This window comes from Agrilus planipennis, unplaced genomic scaffold, assembly GCF_000699045.2.
Source record: "Agrilus planipennis isolate EAB-ADULT unplaced genomic scaffold, Apla_2.0 scaffold97, whole genome shotgun sequence".
NCBI lineage: Eukaryota > Metazoa > Arthropoda > Insecta > Coleoptera > Buprestidae > Agrilus > Agrilus planipennis.
The window spans coordinates 734,609-754,765 of NW_020438864.1; the positions used below are offsets into that span (position 1 = coordinate 734,609).

At 34.1% G+C, this 20,157-nt stretch overlaps 1 protein-coding gene across 1 annotated transcript in view; it reads left to right on the top strand.

The window, feature by feature from the left end:
• Positions 1 to 20,157, top strand: part of LOC108736272 (protein jagged-1b) — a 227,676-nt gene that overhangs the window by 102,002 nt on the left and 105,517 nt on the right. The gene's annotated exons all lie outside the window — the stretch shown is intronic.

Below are 20,157 nucleotides of genomic sequence, written 5' to 3' on the forward strand. Positions count from 1 at the left end.
GGCCGTGAAAGCCTTTGTTCTTATATTAATACATTTTCCAATTGATTTATCCAAATGCTTGGAAAGAAAGTAAATATCAGTTAAAAATAATAAAATATAATAAATATACACAATGAATGTCCAATACTAAACTGGGATGTTTCTTAAGCAAATAAGAAGTCAATAGAATTTATCAGGCTCGATAAACATAACAAATATTTGGTAGAAATAATAACAAGTGCTCCGTAATTGTATTATTATCATCATCATACGGTCGCTTAGTCCTAAGACTGGTTGGACACGTACCTCCATTCTTTCCTGTCCTGAGCCTCAGTCTTACTGTTTAAATTTTGATTTCGATAAAACAATATGAGCAATGTCAACATCGAATAATTGGGAAAGCTATTGTAAAACTTAGGTATATAAATGCGGTCAGATGCAGTTACTAAGTGGAAGAAAGAAAGACCAAAGAAAGTAGTACGTGGGATATTCCGTCCAAATAACGGCTGCACTCTGTCGCGTACAGTCCGTCTGCCACAAGGACAGATTCAACAGAACAGAAGAATTTATTATCCGTTTAGTCACGAAGTTCTAGTTGAACTAAAAGTAATGTCCACATTTTAAACAATAATGGGACTGACATTGTACGTGTCCTGGCAATGAATTTGGCGTTGAAAAACTGAAAAGAAAGTACCTAATAAGAATTTCATTGTAATTCACAGTGCAAACTCTCATCATCATAAGGTCGTCAGTCCTAAGACTAGTTGGACACGCACCTCCACTGTTTCCTATCCTGAGTTAATCTTCCCATTTCCCTAAAACTAGCTCTACCCCTCCTAACTCCCGTTTCTGCCTCTAATGTCTCTGACTAAACCCTCACGCCTCAGTGAAAAGGTGTCTACCAACCCTTTTCGCCTATTTCTATTGACTTAGTCCTCTGTTTTCTTATTGTTCCTAATACCTCTTCATTTCTAACTTTCTCTATCCACGGTATCCTCATCATTCGCCTGTAACACCACATTTTTCGAACGCTTCCAACCTTCACTTTTCCGCCGCGCCCACCGTCCATGTTTCGCACCCGTACAACGCCGCGCTCCAATCATACACCTTTAACAACCTTTTTTAATATTTCTAAATTAATCGTTCTCTTACATCTTTATATACGCTTTTACCCTACTTTTTCTTCCCTTGCATATCAGTATTTTTGTTTTACTTTTGTTTATTTCCATACAGTACCGTTTTGTCAATAGTGCAAACTCTATATAGTGAAATTCAGCGATTTATCATTTTTATTCGTTAAAGACTGTTTTTCGTTATACGGTAATGTCTGGATAACTTTAATAGAATGTTGCCGAACGCGTTTGAGATTACCTAAACATTATTGCTAAAGAATTCGTATTGTTTGGAATTAGCATAATTTATAGAACTGTAAACTTGGCGCAAAGTCCGAAAACAGCTGTTGGCCATATTTTCCGATCCATTCTAGGATTGGACGTCTCGTTACGACCAAAGCTCGAGGTGTTTTGGAAATGATGAATTAGATAAAATCAAATGTTATAAAAAAAAACTAGCGGAACCCATGCTCACCTTATCGAACGTACTTAGTAAAATATTTTTCGAAGTAATTCTTGTAGAGCCTTAATTACATAGTTTCAGTAATATTCGATTTTTTACAAAAACAAATACAAACATCAAACATCCGTCTAAAACTTTTCTATAAGGGTAGAAGTATGATTCTGGCAAAAGGGCCGTGGTGTAAATTAGTCCCAAACGTTTCGTGGACGGAAATATCACTTCTCTGAAAGCTAACTGAATTGTCAATATCTTTTGAATAAACTGTAACGCCGCCTAAAAACCTTAAATTTTATTAATTGAACTTAATTACTACTTTATTTATATGAGACCCAGCTGATGGTATTTATACGAATTTTCAGTTTTCATCTTTCCACCAGTGCATGAACCTTTTAGTTTATTTTTCAAGCGTAGCGTTGATTTCATCGCAGAAATTATCTACTTCGTTACAGAGAGTTAGTCAGTGCATATATTATAGGGCAAATAAACCAGGCGGCCTGTTCTCAACTGTTTTCGTTATAATAACGATGTCATTAAGTTGCTAGCACTCGCTATTATAAATCAGTGGAGGAAATTTTTAAGATGGGTAGGTACTGCCCATAGCGATTCATAGTAGCGACTGCTAAGCGGTTAATGCTTGATATCTACTGAGTGCTGGATGTTTGACGACATCGTTATTATAACGAAAACAAGTTGAGAATAGGCTTCAGGTTGAAGTTAGGTTGCCCATTTTTTTTTCTTACAGTTTCGAGAGAGGGGGAGAGCTTTTACACTGATATTTTTTTAAATTGTTAAATAAAGAAAAATAGATAAATTTGTCAAAAATTTAAACTATGTTCTTACCATAAATAATAATTTAATCTTTCTAAGAAATTAAGTATATCAAACGTTTTTGATTTATTGCAGTAATGATATATTGAATTTGCACTTGTTTCGAAGCCTTGCGTCGTAACCATTTATTTTCTTTAACTAGAAGGTAGACAGTCGGAATGCCGATGCCGGAAAGACCGATCTTTCTTTCAGGATAACCGACATTCAGTCGGTACTTTATCTGAAATTTTTATTTCAATTGATTTATTGAATCTGCTTATTGATGTAAACGTTGTATTATGATTGAGCACTCATCACGAATTGGATAATATTTGCCTGGTGGTAAATACCTTTTAAAATTCAAGAACGACTAATAAGACTGCGAAAGGGTCAATGATAAGAAATCACTCGCAAATAAAAGCTTTACTTCAATTAGGGGAATATAACACAGAAAGTGAGGCTCATATTCAGCTGATCAATCGGATATCTAATTTTGATAACTAAACAACCGACCGCTATGTCATTGAAGTTCTAATACGATAAACCGCTTGCTTATCGTACAGGCGGCTAGGGATTAATTCCCGGACGACTCTCAACTTTCCTTTAATTAAGGGTGCAAGACACACTATGTGAACAGTGTTGTTATATGTATGTAGTTATATATATCTTGTTAACAAGAATGTGGACTTAAAGCTTAATATTTTTCTTTAAACAGTTGTTAATGACTACAAGGGAGTCTCCAGCTTTTATGATGTATACAAACCTCAATTATATACAATAGAACCTCGATAAGTCGAAAACCTCCAAAACTCGAAAAAATGTTTTGTTCCGTTCCCTTTAAACCCCAAAACCTCCATTACACCCTCTATTAGTCAAAATAATCAGTGAATCTCTGCAAGCCATTTTGGTACATATTTTCCCTCTATAACTCGAAAAATTTATTGGACCTCTGTATCTCGAACATAGCAATGTTTTATTTTACAACCTTTACAACTTGATAATTTGAATAGGGGCTGTGGGGTTGCTATAAAAGGTTGTAAAGATATCAAAGGCCTTTAAAAATCAGTCTACTACAGTAGAACCTCTATAATTCGAACATCAAGCGAGACGCCAAAAAATTGGAGTTCGACTTATGGAGGATTTGTAGAGGTTAAGATTTGGTGTACTTACATTGTCGGCAAATTGTTAAAGTCGATAACTTAGTTTTTTTAAACGCTAATTAGCGTTTGCAATAATAAGTTCAGTATAAACTTATTTTCACTTTTACGAAGGGGTGGAATATGTAATTGCAATGGTAAATATTGTTTGTCATAATTTTGATTTATTTTGTGCATTGGTAGAGTTTACAAGTTAATAAAATATTTTTAAACATTTAGTAAAAGATGATTTTGAATACTATAAAAAACTATTAACCGTAAAGCTGTATTCATTATTTCAGTATTTCATCACTCTTTTAATTTTATTTGTTAAAATTTTAGTTTCAATGTCTGTCTGAAATACATGATTTCATTTATACTTTAATCCGGCCCTGACGACCTTCAGCCACTTATCTAATGTTCAATAATTCTCCTGCTGTACGGTTCCTATAAAATGTTTTAAAGATATTAACGGACTTTAAAAGTCAGTCCACTATATCTTTGAGGTTTGTATACTTAATATTGATTTGAAGCAGCATAACGAAGAATTGCGGGGGGGAAGGGATTCAAAAAGACGAAACTTTGTATGACATATTTTATGAAGTAAATTCATTTTTGTTACAGTGAAATTATTTTGGGGTTCCTTCGAATACAACCCTTTCAATAAGTGGAAGAATTACAAGTACAACGCGACATGTCTTTGCAATAATTAGTTTAATGCTGTATCTAACAGTTTTTATACAGAATATAGAGGTGATTGTGTCGGTCGACTGATTCTGCGTTTAAGGTGCCACTTCTAATTAGCTGAGAACGTTCACACATATACACACAATAATCTCCTCTCGTCGCGTCGTTTCACTTATAAAGCAATCTTTAATTATTGTGATTGTGACAGTCAATCTGTCTTTGTAAGGTTGCCAGTAAACTGACAACCGCGATAAGAGCAATCGTTCCTATATGATTCTCTCAGACACTTGCATCTGCCTTCGAATGACGACGGAACGATAATGAAAAAATTAACCTGCTCTTTCGTATACCTAATAAAACTTACACAACTCTAACTGGGATTAATACGATCGTACATCGAACCTTCTTCCCACCCCCGCCCCCTCGTTTGTTTAAAACAAATGCAATACATACATAAAAGAGGGTTATTGGGATCTGTCAAATGGACATAAGCCATCTGGTGACAAAGCATGCTATTAAGGAAATTAAGGGAAAAGTAACACGCGTGCAGTAGTAAGTTGATTCTGAATTGTCAACTTTTTATTAATTATAATATTAAAAACAATTTTTTCAAATTAAGAGGACATCTCGGTCTATTATTATTACTGTTATGATCATTTTGCTATTGAAGTTTTTAGAGTTTTTAAGTTTGTTTATTTACAAATGGAAATTGTTATAAATATTTACTTATTTACTTCACACTTCACATGCATTTATGATATTTAATTTACACTATCGCTTTCTAAAAAGCATTTGTATCAGTCTATTCATTCTAATGTAAAAATCTACGGAGGAATGTAATAAAATATTTCCATTTATAAAAAAAAACTTTTTTTTTGAAGTGAAACTTCAATATTACGATTTATTCTGTCTCGAAAAAGCGTGGAGGGGGTAGACGGTATATCGCGAGGTGAGAGGCGACAGCGACGGAGGGAGAGAAAAGATGGCGGTGACGGTGGAGAGAGGGCAACGGCTGTATTAGATGGATATACGAGGGTGGATTGATAAGTTTCCGGCCTAACCAAGAGATGACGCCACTAGGCCTACCTTGAGGTGACATTCTATAGTACCATCCTTGGATAGCTTGTAGCTATAGTTTCAGCCCGATCTCCTTGCTAGTGTAGGTTTGACAGCACGCTGAACAAGACGCCTCTGTGGTTTTCGTAAAAATGGAAAAGCAGGAAAATCGTGCTGTCATCAAATACTTTTATTTGAAGGGGTTAACGCCGAAGGAAATTAAAAAAGAGATGGACTCAACACTGGGGACATCCTCCCCGTCATATTCAACCGTTAAGCAGTGGGTTTCCGAGTTTAAAAAGGGTCGTGTGAGCACCTCTGATGGGCCTCGCTCAGGACGCCCCGTTGAGGTCACAACTCCAGATATGATCGAAAAAATTCATCAAATAGTGCTGGGAGACCGCAGATTGAAAGTGCGTGAGATAGCTGAGACCTGTAAGATGTCATATGAACGTGTGCAACATATTTTGCACCAACATTTGCATATGGAAAAGCTCTGTGCAAGATGGGTGCCGCGTTTGCTAACAGTCGACCAAAAATTGATTCGAAAAAACATTTCTACCGCAAATTTGTCATTGTATAAGCGTAATCCAAGCGAATTTTTGCGTCGATTCGTAACCGTTGACGAAACGTGGGTCCACCACTACACTCCTGAAACCAAAGAACAGTCTAAACAGTGGATTGGACCAGGGGAACCAACTCCAAAGAAGGCAAAAACAATTTTTTCGGCGAACAAGGTTATGGCTACTGTTTTTTGGGATGCAAGAGGTATTATATACATTGATTACCTTGCAAAGGGTAATACTATCACTGGTCAATACTACGCAGACTTATTGCAACGTTTGAGCCACGAGGTGAAAATTAAACGACCTCATCTGGCGAAGAAAAAAATCTTGTTTCATCACGATAACGCACCAGCGCACACGTCAATCGTTGCGACGGCTAAAATCAACGATCTAAAGTTTGAATTGATGCCGCACCCTCCTTACTCTCCAGACCTAGCCCCGAGTGACTATTTTCTGTTCCCTAATCTCAAAAAATGGCTTGGCGGTAAGAGATTTGCGGACAATGAAGAAGTAATCGAAGCTGTAAATGGTTATTTTGAGGAGCTTGACGAATCAGTCTATAGAGATGGCATTAATAGACTGGAACACCGCTATGAGAAATGTATCAGCCTTGGAGGAGATTATGTTGAGAAATAAAAAAAAAAAATTTTTAAAAACCTTGTTTTTCTTGGTCAGGCCGGAAACTTATCAATCCACCCTCGTAATGCGCAGTCGGGCGGAGAGCGGGCAATCGGCCAGAGTCCCAACGGTATGTGCTGAGCTCAGCTGTTGTTTTCTTACCTCTGCTCTTCATGTGGCTAGGCATAATTGCCTTTATTTGTGGTCTGTGTAAAAACCAAATCATAATTTGTAGTAAACCTGTGAAAACGAAATGTGTGCTAGGATACATAGTAGAAGTGAAACTTCAACGAACAAGTGGAAAAACGAATGGCAATGGACAACGGGCAGATTGTTGTGTACTTGCCTGTAAAACTTGGAAGTAAAAATATTGTTGCGATTCGTTTTTCCACTTGTCTGTTAAAGTTTCACTTCAACTCTGTGTCCCATCACACATTTCGTTTTTTATAAACAATTGTTTTGAAAAATAATTGCTAATTAAATACATATGCTGTTTCAAAATCACTTTTCGATTGTACTGGTTTCGTTTCGTCCAGTAAATTATTCGATAAATAATTATGTATTGATTCTTCTCTCCTCATAAATCGGACACTTATTGTGGCTTATAAAATTTTATTGTTACAGAAATATAGGTTTCGAAATATTTAGGAACTACGACGTCTCAAGTCTTTACATAGCATTAAGGTAGATAGGTACATATATAAATTTTTCTTTTTTATTGTTATCTTATAAATTCATAAGCTGCAATGGCACTCTGAATGAAAGCAAAAGATTTTTGGATCAGCCGTTAATTTCGCTTACTTATTTGGTCGCAGATACGGCAAATATCTGTTACTCGTAAAAAAGATTGCAAGAAAAGAAAGAAAATAAAGTAAAAAAGAAGCGACTTTTCATGTAGTAAAACTTTGTATCAGACAACGCAACGCTTACGAACTGGTTCAGATCATTCCGCGTTGGCCTGCGCTTGTTGCTGTAAGTAAGTGTAAATGTAAACCAGTCCAGTTAACATAATTTAGTTGTTGAATGTTCTCAACAAACAGTGAAATTAATGGAAACAAAAAATACAATAATCGGATTTAACTGGCAATTTATTACCTTCCGAAAGCGACTCGTTCTCCGGACGATTCCCATATTTTATTTTGCACTTTATTACTACCTGCGTTTTGTTACTTTTCTCTCCAATACTCCAGTGCTAAAGTCTCTCTCTGTCTGTTTCATCAAATGAAAAACGAACGTGGTAGGTTAAGTATGCGGCTTTTAAGAAAGTCGTAACTTTAGCGACAACGAGATACTTTTACACGAGTATTATATCATTCAAGTTATGTATTTAGGTATACATTGTATTAGAAACTTATAACAAAAAATGACTACTTAATAACATACAATTTTAGAAAAATTTGAAAACCAGTTTCTACACGATTAAAACTATTTTAAGTCGTATTAGTTAATTTGAATGTTACAAGTCCGAACTTGTTTCCAACCAATACATATTTCGTAACAACGCAACCTGTTTTCTGTCTATTCCGGGACGAATCGGATTAATTAACTTCAAAATCAATGTCACTCGTTGTAGTAACACTTTTAATTATAAATCAATAACGACCGCGCCACATAATTAATAATGTTTTATCGAGAAACAAGATCCTTCTTCAACGTGCTTTTATTAGGTAGATATCATATCCCATTTTGAGGATTTACCTTTTTTGGCGTAGAACTGTAACTATATACATATTGCGTCAATAGTGATGAGCAAAATTGGCCTTGAATTTGCAGTGTTGGTTTTGGTTTTGCATTTTCGGAAACCAAGATCCAGACTATCTATACTATCAATACCAAAACCGAAGACTAAACGAAAAATTATTACTTCTGGTAGATTTATTAGTTGAACTATTTGAAGCAACCTTTAATATATTCTTTTCTTGGCATTTGTAGTTTTTTCACTTGATTTTGACATTAAATATAAAAGAAAAAGACTTTACCACTGTTTGAAAAAAAAGGATCTGCTCCTTGGAGTAAGTGTTCTTTATGTCTGAATAACATACACGAAGAAAACAAAAATTTCAAGGCAAAGAAAAAATTGCAATTTTCGATTGTAAATGACAGACTTTGCCGTAGAAATAGTAGAATTTATTAGGTAACTTGTAATAATTTCAATTTTAAAAATTGTTTCAAGTGTCTTAATTATTGCAATTTAATTTGTAATATCAACTACAATACCTAGTAAATTTATTTCTGCTTGAATTTTATTTTTACAAATTCGGGTCCAAATTGTAATTTTTATTATTTTCGCTTACGAAGCAATGGACTAGTGGGATAAATTGTAAATATCGCTTTAATATTTAGGTAAAGTTTCCTTTTTCATTTTCTCCGTGCATGATTGAAATATAGAGACAAACTAATTTCTTTCCATATTTATTACTTCTTTCAAGTGGCTTGTACATTGTACGCTAAAAGGTCAATTTATGCGTTGGAAAAAGGATCAACCTCTGCATTGGAGGAAGTAAGTCCTCGAGTTTTCATAACTCCCATAACTACCGAAATGATTTTCTTTAAAAGTCATGACAATCTCGCATGTATGACAGAAAATTTCGGCATTTAAAACAATTATTGCATTTGTAAATACAAAAATTTGTGCTTAAAAAAATTATTTAAAAAAACGTAAGTATCGGTTTAAATGAGCAAGACCAAAACTTAACACACATGACTAAGACCAAGACCATATCAGCAAAATCAAGACAAGAAGTATTTGAGCAAGATCAAGACCAATACCAAGACTGAGACAGTCTTGGACTTGGTGTCGGTCTTGCTTTGCTCATTAGGTACTATTTCCAAGCGCAATATTACTAATTAATGCCTAACATCTGAGATAAAAATGTTCAGTCTCTCAGAGTCTCTGAAAGCGAGACTCGAGTCTCCGTCTCTCATCGAGTCCCTCTGGTGTCGCTGAGAGAGACTGTCGAGAGACTGTCAAAAAAACTGTTTAGCGTCTCTGAACGGGAGACTCGAGTAGCTCATAAAGAGATTCTCATTTCGTATCCAATCTCTGAACGAGAAACTTGAATCTCTCAATAAGTGGTGTCTCGATAGGTTAAAATTTTCAAAATTCTACATATTTCAGAGATCCTAGTCTTTCTACAAGACACTCGAGTCCCTCAATTTTTCACTTTTATTCATTCAGTCTCTCTGTGAGAAATTCGAATTTCTGAATTAACAATTTTATCGTTCGAGTCTCTCATACAGAGACTGTGAGAGATCCATAAAAACATCTAGGCAATTATTGAGGGATTGTGAAAGACTGTGAGAGACGCTCTCAGAGACGCTGAAAGACTCTGGGAGAATGGGGAGAGACTGAAAATTTTTGTTTAGGGCACCACCACAAGTTGCACGTATATAATCATACATTACCGCAAAATCCTAAAATATACTCGGCACCAGCACCAGTTTTCACCAACCATTATTATTATAATCGTCTTCCGAATGTGGGTACGGGGTACTTTAAAATGTCTGCCTACTTTAGGTGGTACTATGAGTACATACAGATTCCTTGAAAAGCTGCAACTGTTTTAATGGTTTGGAAACCGGGAGTGTGTACGGTACGGCATTCTTAATTACTAAGCTACATTTATAAATTTTGTTACGCTCTCTCAATTCATAACTCACACAAAGACAGCAATGAATCGAAAACATAAAAACTTTTCTCATTCGTCATGTATTATTTCTCATGGTTTCATTTAATGCCTGGTATGAAAAATTCGAAATCAACCAGAAAACAGTAAAACAGTTACTTATAACAATACAGGAAGGCATACCTACTATTGCAAGTCTTATTCTTCTAATAAAATAATTTTACACCTTTTTTTATTCGTTTTGATTCGTACAATTTCAGTACACAGTAGATTATTTTTCACAATTACACAAAAGTAGTTTATTACTGCGCACGAAAGATAGTGTGCTTTGAAATCGACCTTTCTATTATGACGCGAAAGTGTGATTTAATTAAATAAATAAATGGTATAGGTCGGACGAAGGAAGCTGGCGAGCAGTCGCGCAGGTACTTGCCCATTTATGACCTATTTGGGTAAGTCATTTGGAAACTATACACAAATAAGCTTTCAGTAGGCGTAAATTATAGTATTAATACAGATAGGACAGTAGCGTACTAGAAAATAATGTAAAAACATAACTTATCAAAAAGAAAAAATTAACCTATTGCTTCTGTTTTATACTTAGTTTTCACATTCACTCTCATCATAGGAATCTCTTTCACTGTCACCAACATCAACAATTAGTTCTTTTGTTTGTATGTCTATTACTTGCTCACGGATCCCTATTTTTAAATATTTAATCTACGCCCGTGATAGGAATACTGAAGAAAGAAGGCTGCAATCGTTATACCTAAAATTGCCTACTTTTACCACCGCGCACCCACGCCATTTTAAAATTTCCGCCAGCTTCCAGCGTCAGGCCCAATCTCATCTCTACTTAAGAACAGTAACTGCTACTTTAAGTAGCATTTAAGCTAAATTATAATTCTTTAAGTATATGTTAATTCTATCAATAAGTAGAACTTTCTGAGGATATTAAATTATGAAAATCATTTTTAAAATTAATTGAGTAAATACACATTAACAGTTTCAAATGTTTCCGGTATGCTTTATTTAATGATTGTACATAATTATTATGTTCGACCTGCTCCTAAGTCTTTTTCGGGAATAATATTTATTTACTTTTTAGTATTTTTATTAACATGTATTCCGTAAATAAATATTACTCTTGAGAAAATATAGAAGGTCGAATCCGATGTAGAGTGTGAATTGAACATACATGACCGAAAAATTTAAAAGACTTGTATAATTTTATAAATTACTTACAGAAAATAACTCGTTCGTCCTCTTACAAGAGGGACTAAAGCAGTGAATTCCTGTTATGATCCCGAAAAAAAATTAAATAGTTAACAATCATTATAACATCTACAACGAATTTAAATTAAAAAAGAATTTACAACTTAAAACTACCTAATATAGATCAATTATTTATTAGAAAATTTATAATATCTTATAACTAACTAAAAGAACCTAGTAAGTGTCCATTACAATTAAATTCTGTGCAATTATTATTTAACATATTTTAGTATTGATAAAGCCTTCCATAAAGAGACGAAACGTTGGTGTCGGTTCTATAACCAATAAAGACATTATCACATTAGACCTAGAAGAAGAAATAGCTAGTTACAATAATCTATGTTGAAATTGTAATGTTTGTGTACATTTATTAGTCGTAGCTAATAAAACAACATCTAACAATAAGTCTAGAATTCGTATATCTTTTTAGGGAAGAAAGTAGGTTTGTTTTATAACGAGCGACATCGACTTCCTAACATCTAATCGTCAGTGTGGGCGTTCAAATGTTATTTATGTATTCATCGGTAGCAAGAATTCAGTTCGTTGTACTCGTAGAAAATTGAATATGTATTGTATTTTCATTATACTGTCACATTTGGTAACGGTCTATATTCGCCAGAAAAGAATTTACCATACCAAAGTGTTTACCTACCTGATCACAGAATTCGGGAAGTGATAAATAATTTTTAATAGGGACTTACGTCTGAGCTTACAGTGTCTGTCTGTTCGTATGTAATAAGTCGTGGATTCGATTCGTTGGATCCCGAAAGCCGAAAATCTGGATCCTGGGAACTCTATCGCTTTTCAGTCTCGAAATTTTTGAGATTCATTTCACTTTAAAAAAATTGCACAATAGAGAAGCGGAAAGGGCTCAATATCAGTACTCTCGACAGAACTGCTTGCCTATTATCTACATGTACAGGGTGTCTCACGATGACCAGCTATTAGAATATTTTAGAAACTATACTTCTACTTAAATTTTGAAAGTATGTAAAATATCGATATTGGCTATACTCTCTTCAGTTAAAATAACGGCTTCTATGTAGCACTTCTTGGAATTTGAAATCAGTTTCTTTATTTTAAATGGAACACTCTGTACATTTTGACAGTTTAGAATTTTACTTATGATTTCGAGTGTTTTAGAGGACAACAATTAACTTGTTTTGAACAACAGTACTATTCGAAAGAGAATAAAATTCTGCATAAGACTATGGACGTACATACAAGGTGTTCCATTTGTAAATGTAATTATTGACTTTGAAAGGATGAACGGAAAGCTTGAGGGTGTAGCTACTTCTCCTGTGAGAATATTGTTGCTCCAGTTTTCTTACTGTAAAATTTGCATGCTTTTTGCTACCTACTATACTTCATTTACTTTCTCTAGCGATGTGCCCCTTCCAATGTCTCAAATGCGCGCTGGCAAAATCGTAGGTAGGGAGAAAAAAGCTCATTATACTTTCGACTCTTGTTCATTAAACATACCTTTTCATGCCAAAAGTTTTGTTCAATCATGAATAGTAGTGCGAGTCGAAAACAAGCGTTAAAGCCTTTAATATATATATTTTCAGTAGTAAATGGATACCAATAACAGCACATTTGAGCAATGCAATTGTAGTGGATAAAATGGTCAATTTTTCCGTGCAGTACTGTACGGATTATACGCTCCTAACCGGTTAAGAGTTTGGCCGAGAGTTGTCTCCTTCCTTTTTTGGCCTAGTGCTGTTCATTTCTACTTTGCGCCGGTCACACTGAAGGTCACATCGCTACAGAAAGTAAACGAAGTATACCTTGTGCTAATTTTTTTAAAAAAACTAATATCTCGGAAACGATAAATTTTAGTGAGAGGAAAATAGGAAAGCCTTATGAAAGTCTGCCTAAAATCATAAGTCATAATATCCAGGGTGTTCTTTTTACCATAACGAAATTGATGTCAACTTTCGGTATAATCTGAACTGCAATATAGATACCGTTATTTTAGTTGAGAAGAACATACCCAATATTGCTATTATATAAATGTTTAAAATTTAAATTGAAGTAGTTTCCGAAATATTCTAATAGATGGTCATCGTGAGACACCTTGTGTATATACAAAAATTTCATCCTGCAGCACATCATAGGCGAATACTGTTTAACACACAAACAGTATTCGCCTAAAATAGAGAGAGAACTTTTGTTTTGAACAAGTATGACAAATTAACCCAGCATTGATCTTTTGATGTTACTATTTATATGTATTATTTTTGAATATAATTCTTCTATTTTTACTGTAATACCCTCCACCCGTATTTACATTTATTGTATTTAAATTGTGTGTGACATTACGCTGGATGATTATTATTCGATAGTTTCATTCATGACAATACTAACAGACAAGAGGCGCCACGGCATACATCGCCACATTTAGAAAAGTCATCTTACCATATTTGCAACCACGCCGTTCTCGTCGCGTTCGTCGTCCAAGGCGCTTCCTATTTCCTATTTAGTTTTTCTTAACGTTGCCGTCGTGTCGTTATCGGAATTCATCTTCAAATTATGCAATCGAAATTGCACGCGAACGTATTCTGAATATAAAGTGAGTTCCGAAAGGTTTAACAATACGTCATAATGTTGAAAAGTACTACCAATTTTTAACAATTACTTTTAAAAAGATTCTATTAAGGAGCCGCTCATTAATAGACTTGAAATTCACATCTAATACGTAAGTAAATCTTTGACTCGAGGAAATAGATCCATATATCCCAACAGTAGTCAATAAAATTCTACTTTTAATTCTACTTGGCAATTAGAGAACAAATAGGTACATTTTTGTGGATTTTTTCGACTTTAATTAATATATTGGGGGGAACATTAAAACCACGCATCCCTTTTTCCTACAGAAGATTACAAAAAACTTACATAAATAACTAATACCAAAAATAATAGTTGTTTTAAAAATATTTCAGAACTTCCCTTTCAAATCATGAATTGAAATTTAATCTTATCACTCAGAAAAAAAAGGAAAGAGCGAATATAACTATAGGAGACGAAAGAAAGAAGAATTGACTGATTTTAGATATTCAGGAAGTCAGACAAGTCAGGACGGAAGGAGTAGTAGGGATATAAAGCAGAGGATAGGGAAAGGATAGCGGACTACGCCGGAAGGTAGGACGGAAGGCCCTCTTCGGCCTCCTTTCAGGAATCGTGGGAATGGGTGGGTGGTGGTTCGGGTGAGAAAGATGAAACGGGCGAAATGAAGACAGAAGAGAATGAAAGATTATCTGTGGAATATTACTGCTCCAGCATTTGCCTAAGTGATTCAAGGAAACCATAGAAAAACCAAGGCACACGGACCCGGAATCGGATCGATGTCCTCTCGAATGCTAAGCAATGGTCTAAACCTCTAGGCCATGCCGCTCGGTAGTTTCGGAGATTCTCCTACATCCAAATTTACCAACGTACAAAGTTTGAATTTCTGTAATATAAATATACCATAGAAGTAGAATAACCGTTATTTCTTCTATTTAAAACAGAATAAATGTTAAAAATTGTTTCCTATGTGTACGTTTAATTAAACGCTCTCTCCATTTCAATTAAGATTAAGATTATTCTGACTAATTTAGAATTTAGCCTAGTTAACCACCAAGTGAAGTGCTTTTTCTTTTCGGAAGGGATAGTGAAATTATGATCATTTCGAGTCACTTGTTAACAGGACGAACGGTTGAATATCACGCGATATGCTTTACAAGAAACAGCCTACGTGATGTTTAATTTATAGATTGCTGATATGGTAGTCGAACGTTAGATAGAGTTACAACATTGTAAAAAGTTAAAGCAGTCTATTTGCCGAGAGAATCCCAGTCGGCTTGTGTAAAAAAGATATAAAAGGAATCGCCCAATGCTCTAAGGGGTTATGCATAAATTACACTATATATTAAGCAGGAGGGAGGAACAACAGTGTGACATCGTGTGATAAGGGGAAGGAGGGTGGCGACTCATAAGGCTGGTGACGCCAAATCTGAAGTATTAAAACTTTAAACTTCAACGCTAATGGTAAAATTTAAAATCTTATGAACTCTATTAATACTACGTACTATAAGGTTTAAAGGGCCTTGCCGGGTAAGATGGTAAAAAATGCCCTTAGCCCTTTTGGGAAATCATTATAAGCATGTTGTAGGTAATAGCCAAATTTTTAGACCTCGAAGTAGTCATGTGACCTCTCACGGTGATATTTCGTTATTTTTAGTTATTTGAGCTCGTCGTCTACGTTTAGCACCCGTACAGAGCCGTGCTTCAGACATACACCTGTAACAATCTTTTTCGAATTTCTAAATTATCACATCACGAGCAGAGAAGTGACTTTTTTTTGCTAAAGGCAACTCGACCCCGCGTTATCCTTTGTTTTATCCGAAAATCATTATAAAATAAATATATTTTATAAAACTGTGACGAATTTCGCGAAACGGAAAAATGTTTATGGCGGGTGGCGGGTTGACTACCCCTGCCCTAAACCATCAATAGTAACGAAAGCAGTCAACTTTATTATTATACGTAAAGTACACTTGCTACACTACAATTTAACGACAATAAAACAATCCAAGTACAAATACGCAAAAAGGCTATTCGTGTGACGTAATTTATGGGTGCTTTCCCCTCTCCCAAATATCCTCGTCTACATATACTTAAAAATTGCCTATAACCTAGGGTGTAACCTAATTTTAATTTAAATATGGAGTAAGTCGTATGTCTTATTGTTTGAGAGCATAGTAAATTGTGATTTGACAGAAATAAATTTCATTGAAATCTCTTTGTTTTACTCAATGGGGTCAAATGATTTAAGGAGAACAAGACTAATTTGGTTTTTAAAATTCCTGAATACAATAAAATCGGAAAGTCTTTAAGATGGTAATTTTTTCGAAATGAAAATGTAAATATCTGTCCACTAACCCAGTCTCATAAGTCTTTAATGGACGATTAGTATTCTTGATAAATGCGCTTTTAAAATTGAATAGGAAAAGCATAAGGTTGATCGTTCGTTTAATTAGAAATCGATTATCTCGTATTTTGTAATGAAGCTTTGGTCTCGATAAAAAACTCTCTCGTGTTCGCATTGAGTGCGGTCGTTAATGATAAAGGAGTCGAAAGAATGCCATAACGTCTTGGAAAATGTCTATTAAGTTTGATTTAACGGGACATATTGCATAGCCGTCGGTTTGTTTTATAATACGCATACATTCCGTAGATGCACGCATCAAGAATACGAAATTTGCAATCATACATGAAAGATCTGATCGGATTGCAGCCGCCACTTGTCCCTCATTCATAAAATAACAATTGAATGACGCTTTAAATATAGTATTATAATAAGAGATGTTTCACTGACTTTACACTGTCTGCCAATTTCACTGAACGAAATAAAATGAAAAATAAATTCGATCCTGGGTTATCAGCAGACGTTTTCCGATGATACCAAACTTTCGTTATTTTTTAATTTAGATTATTTTAACAATGTATTAAGAAACTATTTAATTTTGTTTTGCAAAAAGAAATGCAATTATGACTGAAATGAGAAACACGGTTGTTAATAAATGCTGCTGCTATCGCGTAAAATGTACATTTAAAACAATCAGAACAAATTTCTCACAGTTGTCGACATTAAAAAAAAAAAACAAGCGCAGTGAGAAAAGTGAGTAAATTACTGGAATAATTATGCATAATTTCTTATGATCGGTACAGAATTAATATCAATTTAATTTATGATTGCTACAACTTTTATAATACGTATTTATTGCATTCCAACAAAATCGCACTCCTTTATGATTTCTTAATTGTTTCACATATCTGTCTTGAGGTAGCACTTACTATTTTATTTATATTTTGAAAATTTTTTCTCGTTATTTAACAAGCATCTCCGATTTTATCAGTAGAACTACATACACTCTAGTGATCCTTTTACACTATTATGTACCTACGTACGTATTAAGTACATAGACAGTAGATACTTTTGCAGCTTATAAGAATCATTAGTAGGGATGTGTGGTACTTATCTCATACTGTAAAATTATTCATCTGGAACGGTAGTATATTAGTGACGTACTAAACGATTTACTGTGGAAGTAATTCTGTTATTGCAATGAAATGGTCTAAAAGGAATGATAGTATTTAACGTTCTTAAATCAATATTTAAATGTTGTCCATAAAATGTGCATAACTAGGAACATTACAAATGTCTATGATGTACTTTCAATATAAATATTTTTGAAAACTACTGTTAAAGTTATAAATTGAAATAGATTAGATAAATAAGTACCTAGTTAAATAACCGTTTTTGAGTTTTTGAATGGATATCATGTACGTGTGCCAATAATAAAGTAATTTGGTCAAGTACATTTAAAAGGGAAAACATATTACCAATATTATTTTATGGTCATTACGTATAAATATATGGTAGGTAAAAAAGTCTCTATTAAAGCCAGTTCGCTTTAATAAAGTAGATATCTATCTATCTTATTTTGTCCAACATATCAGTAAGTATACATACTTTTATGTACCTAGAATCTTGATGATGCTTGACTCAGTTTCGCTCAGGTAATTTTAGAAATACTAAAATTCATGAATTCTCACTTACAAATACAAGTCCAACAGGGACATATCCCTGATATTTTTTGTTTTACTGTCATAGTAAGGTAAATTGTTCATCGACATTAAAATCACACATTTCGTTGTCGACATTTTTTCTTTCTTATATTCCAGGAGTAGATACGCACAACTTTGAAAGTTTGGAATATATTTTTTCAACATCTACCTGAAAATATCACCTACTTCGTTCCAATTCTTCTCCATAAAAAGAAAAAACAAAAAAAGCAAGTCCTAGTAACCCCTTCTTATAAAACTATACCATTATTAACACTGTGTCGAAACATATATCACAAGCCTAGTTTCGAGAATACCAGCTTCTTACATATGACACGACAACTACATCAAACGCTTTTATTTTTAGAAGCATCCTTTATTCTGATACAAGGGGGAAAAGGCTATGAATTCTCGATCGAACTTGTAATTAGAAAATAACTTTGCAGTTAATAATTATTTCAACATCTACCTACAATAAATTATAAAAAAAATTAATAACTACCTAATACTAAAATCAAATTATTTAACTACTTTATCTCGAATTATAGGTACTAAACTAATTCTATAATATTTACATTATTTAGAGGTTCTTATAGGGAAAAACTTATCTAGCGTATAGAATTGTTTTAACTGCTTATTTGTTACCCTTTTATCTTATTTATGCACTTTTAATTATTTGTTTTTTATATATGAAATTTCTTAACATCCTCATCATGTATTGCAGCCTTGAAAAAGACTCAAAATAGTGGCAAAACGTAGGTGCTGATTTTGTTATAATAAATCTTTTTTGCCCCTGATCGCCTCTGATTATTTTATCATTATCAACTATTTCTCTGAAAACTAGCCGAACTTTCTAAATCTTTTGAGCAAAGCCTAACACCCTCAAAAGCATTAAATTGGATAATTTTTTAAACATTAATGCGAAAATAATTAATTTCCACCCACTGCATAGTACCTCAAGTTAATGAAATTAAATTAATTGCACGTTAATGTTTAAAAAATTATTAAATATTTTTAAAGGATTTATTAGACTTACGTATATAATTTTATTATTTATACGAAAAGATGGTTGAATATATTTGTACGACTTTTTTTAAACCTCTTCATATTTTTTATGTTCGTTCTCAATTCATCACTAGTGTATTGTATTAAAATTGCATATTTTTGCATTTCTTCATTAAGTCTAGTGATCAACAAAATTAGTCTTGCTCTGCAAGAATGTCCTCGGGGTAAGTGTTCTTTGTTTCTATCTCTGGATAGCACATGGTTCAAACATATTAGAGACAAATTAATGCTTCTTCGATTTTTTGTACTTCTTTCAACTACCTTGTACTATTTTGTTCGTTAAAAGGTCAATTTATGTATTGAAGGAAGGGTAAATTCTCAAATTTTCATAAATCACAACTATGGACACTATTGTCTTTAAAAGTCATAAGCATAAGACAATTATTGTGTCGGCAGAGAATGGAAACATTTGTGCTTAGAAGAATTATTAGAAGTATTTGAGCATGATGAGCAGGTAAGATAAATCAGGACGGAAGGAGTAGTAGGGATATAAAGCAGAAGATAGCGCAGGGTCGTGTCGAAGTCATTTCTATGCTCGCGAACGGTTAATTTAGAAATCCGAAAAAGGTTGTTGTTGTAAAGGTCTATGTTTGCAGCACGGCGCTGTACGGGTGCGAAACATGGACGATGGGCGCGGCATAAAATGTGATGTTACAGGCGAATGATGAGGATACCGTGGATAGAGAAGGTTAGAAATGAACAGATATTAGAAAGAATAGGAGAACAGAGAACTGTATGGAAGTCAATAAAACATAGGCGGATAGGTTGTTAGGACACCTTCTCAGACATGAAAGCCTAGTCAGAGACATATTAGAGGCAGAAACAGGAGTTAGGTGGGGTAGAGGTAGACCTAGATCAGATTACTCTTCGCAAATAGTTAAGGATGTGGGTTGTTCTAGTTTTAGGGAAATGCGAAGTTTAGCTCAGATCAGAAAAGAGTGGAGGTACGTGTTGAACTAGTCTTAGGACTGACGACTTTATGATGATTGAGCATGACCAAGATCAAGACCTAGTAAACAAGACCAAGACCAATACCAAGACTAGGTCTTGATCTGATCATATCACTAGTAAAATCGTATTCTCAGCCGAACAAAACCTTACCTCGTGATCAAAATTTTTAAAGCCATGTTCAAGTATCATTTGCATACGTATCAACAT